Consider the following 4,476-nt stretch of genomic DNA (forward strand, 5'->3'; position numbering starts at 1 on the left):
CTTCTACCTGGTGCATGATGGGTGTTTGTGGCTAGAGGTGCCCATCCCCATCACGATATACTTGATTCACCACATTTCCCAACTTCCATACAAAGGAGAGGACCTTGTGGACATCTCAGAAGGGAAGAGCAGTGACATGGCCATCGCAGAGGCCATGAAGTACAAGTTGGCAAAGAAGAAAAGGTGCTACGCCATATCCAGCATCAATGACAAAGAAGTGAAAGTGGCAACCCAAATACTAGCCGGTAAGGTTATGTGCAAGTGCCGCGCCGACGAGGGTACCTGTGCCAGTGGTCGCATTGGCTGAGCAGTGCACAGAGGGGGTCCAGTTCAACTGGTCCAAGTTCCTCTACAAAGAATTCTTGGAGAATTTCTGCAAAACTCAAGAACAAGGCAAAACGTTCCACTATGCATGGCTTTTGCAGTCCATAGTGTTGTGGGAGGGGAATTACCGGAAGATAGTCAATTCCCCACAATTGATAGGGATCTGCTAGAGGCCATGAAGTATGCTTCGATTTGGGCCACAAAGGATGCTAGTAAGATCCGTGACAGTAAAATATTCTGGGTGTTCATGGAAATAAACCTCAGAATGGGGATCAACCGCAAGCTACAGTTGTTGCCCATTGTCTACAGCAGCCTTCAGAGTTTTGCAGAATTTAAAGCGAACATCCATAGCATTTACATCAGAGCATGCAAGGACTTGACCAAACAGTGGAGGAAGCTACCCTTTGTAGCCATAGACAATGTCATGTTTAACATCCTGGAGACATGGCCGCTGGACTCGTGGCACACTCCAGAAATCGCGGAGATAGAGAGGTCAATAGCACAGATGAAGAAAGATGAGGCCAAGCTGTGCATTGCCCAGTTGGTAGAAAAGAGAAGGAAGGAAGCAGCGACAGCAGAAGTGTAGGCAGTGTAGGACGCTACATAGATAACAACTGAGTAGGAAAAGCAGCAGCAGTAGCAGCAGAGGAGGTAGTCGCGAAGATGCGCGAGGGCCAAACATTGCCTTCACATAGGTAGGAAGTAGAGGAAGAAGAGGGAGGCATGAACCGAAAAACTATGTCAACACAGTTGAAGCGCTCGCACCCAACCGATCGGGCAGGGTCACGCAAGAGGGTTAAGGCATAGAATTTTTCTATTGACCCGATCACCCTAACCGAGGGTGATCTGCACGACATCGGCGAGATAATGTGCGATGTCACCTCCAAGGCTCTCCAGAATTTCATGTAGGAGAACCAGATTGTGTTGGGGGGCCCTTAGAGCGTAGCTGCAAGAGTTGCAGGTGCACCCTCTTCAGGCTGGTACCCTTTGGCATGGCCTCACAGTCAGAACAACAACAAGTGAACAAATGTTGCACGCTCGGATGATGAATACCATAGTGCTGCCAGAAGGGGAACTAGTGACAACAAATGAGGCCGACAGGCCTAAGGTTAGTGTGCTAAAGGGTCTCGGTATCAATATGGTTGCACTCTATCAAGCAGTAAAAAGGGTCTTTTTCACCTCTATTTACCCTACATTAATTATCAATCTAGGTACGATTTGTTATCTCAAAGAGTGTATTCAGTTTGAGGTGGTCACTTGTCAAGACTAATGCTAGAAGTATAGTTCTTTTGTAAAAGTAAATAGATGTTGGAAACAAACTCTAAATGTAATGGCAAGAATTTGAAATGCTTTGTAACTAAATCATTCATCTAAGAAGCTACAACACTTCATCAGTCAAGGGTTTAGTAATGATAACCCTTCCCTTTGTAAACTGATGCAATTGAAAAGCAATCAAGGAGAAGATCGTCAATCTGGGAACTGGACAACAATAGTCAATGTTCACTACAGTTTCAGATCATTCTAGTCACACCAAAGCAACGACTTGAAATGATAATTCAATTAACAGGAAAGGGAACAACAACTAATCTATTTAAAAAGATTGAACAATAAAGCTTTAACCTATAGAAATGAATTAAGCAGCAATTGTAATCTAAAGGAATTAAGCAACAATTTTGACCTCAGAAATGATTTGAACAATAAACCGGAAATGGAATAGCACACTAAGTAAGCTACGAAATTTCGAACAACACTTGAATCAAATGTAAACGCACAACAAACTAAATCGAATATTAACACACAACGCATCTATACTGAGGGAAGCAGTAATCTAGGTTTCGGCATAACAAATATTAATCACGGTTATGAAGAAACAACAATTGCGGTTACCATGGAACAACAATCCCAATGAACAACAATCACTCTTAGAGGTAAACCGTAGATAAATAGACAATAGTACCAATCTATAAATACATAGCACTGTTACTTTGTAAACGAATAGTAATGGTAATCTGTAAAGGAACAACAATGTTATACAGTAATATCAATCTGTAAAGGAATGACAATGCGATATAAATTTAGAATGAACAGCATAACATTTCAGTTGCAGAAGATAACCTTACTAGTCAAATATGAATGAAATATAGCAGAGCCAATAAATGAAATGATAAGGAACAACAAATTACTGAACGAAGCAAATAAGAGAAATCAAACCACACATGACTTGGAATTGGAAAATAATGGTATAGGAAGCAAGTGATCCACTAGGGCCAGGCCCTTAGCCTCCAGGGACGCACTGTTGTGATTACTCCAGAATCAAAGATGGAACAGCAACAGAGTTTATGTATTAATCATGAAAATAGAGTTACAGTAATCGCTCTTTAAAGAGAGTCGATGATCAAAGTTTAAGTTACAACAGTGAATTCTATAAAACAACAATAATCCACCCCTGGGCTAGCAACGATGTCCCTTTTTATAGCGGCCAGGTGGAAATACCAAAGATACAGATATTCTTAAGGAGCGATCCCTCAGGATCAAAGGATCCTGAGGGATTCACCATATCGTTATTTCTCAGTTATCTCTTCGTTCTCTTGCGCCGATTTGGTATCTCCTCTTCCTTTTCCTGGCTTATGCGCTCCGATCTGGATTGCCTCGTTTGGATGCAGTTCCTTGTCAAAGGGACAACAATTGGTTTCGTCTTGTCTTTTCCTTTGGAATGGTGATCTTCCATTTTCTTCATTTTCTGCATAGGAAAAGGTAATAATTAGTCATTTTACGTTACTCACAAATCTCTTAAACTTTATCATAATCCTTCATCATATGCCCATTTCATAATGTAAAGAAGTTATGAATTAAAGGAAAAGATAACGAAATAAGTGGCAATTACATACCTTCTCTAATGCTCAACACACCCCCCTGCTTACCCTTTTTCATGCCCTCATGAAAACATTGTAATTGACATGCAAGGCAGTTAGGGAATAGGTTGGAGAAGGGTTCTCAGTAGGTGGTCTACAACCATGATTCCTAGCTAAGGATTCAAAAATATGCCCTTTCTAACCTTTAGGCATTTCATATAAGGCTCTATTTCCTGGTGCAGGGTACCAAATGACTGGACTTCACAACATACAGCCTAGCCAAGACGGGGCTTCTCTCAAAATGAGGTCACCATAGATACCCAAGCGGTCAGCAGCTAGCTTAAAATTATCATAATTGAATGGTTCTCTGTTTTGGATATTCCAATTAGAAGTCTGGTATCAGAATTTGGTTGCTGCTATGGCAAGGTCTTTGATGGTAAAGAAGTATTCTACCCCTTGCCGGATGACTGCTGTGTGAATAGGTCCCAATGTCTAGATCACACCCTGAGTTCTCATTAGGCTCCTATGTTTATTCCATAATTGCAATGGGTCTCTAGGTTCACCCCTCACCCATAGATCTAATCCATTCTCCTATCTTTGAAAGACATTGTAGGCTTTAAGCCACTTTATCTGATTAACACCAAAAGAAATAAATGCCTGCAGTTGGACATCACCCACAAAAGGGCTAGGGTTTTGTTCTGTTTCTCCATCTAATACAAGATTGTGCAAATAAAATTCACATAACAATCGCTAAACTTTCACCCCGTAATGCTTACAACAGTTTATGAAATCATCAATGGTTTTTATCTCTATAGGTACTCCTGCCTTGATAGCCTTAATTTTCAATTGTAAATATCTTTCCATTAAAAACAAAGCATAGTTTCTGGCAGGTGCCCTACACGCTAGAACATCAATATACAGAGAACATAAGGTATCCATTTGATTTATGATTATGTCTAGTCTATGGGTTACCTTTTTGACTCTTTCCTCTGCCTTTCGCCATCCTTCAAAGGCCTGGCTTTCTGATGCATTGATGTTCTTCAGCTGCTGTTGTAACTTCTGGTATTTTTCTTGAGGAACAGTCTCCTCTGTGAGTTTCTCTATTGTTTGTTGGGCTTGTGCCAAATCTTTTCATAGAGTTACTATCCTCGGGTCATTATCCAACATGATAATTTTGGGCTGGAGATCTACTTGGATCTCCTTATTACAACATATCGTCTTTATGGTCTGAGTTTCCTTCTCACTAGAGGACAGTGCCTCTGTATGGATTTCCTTATCACAGGCCCGGTGCGTTGTCTGT

This window comes from Pinus tabuliformis, chromosome 2_2, assembly GCF_031772625.1.
Source record: "Pinus tabuliformis cultivar Carrire ecotype Pingquan chromosome 2_2, CPIR1, whole genome shotgun sequence".
In the NCBI taxonomy this organism is placed as follows: Eukaryota; Viridiplantae; Streptophyta; class Pinopsida; order Pinales; family Pinaceae; genus Pinus; species Pinus tabuliformis.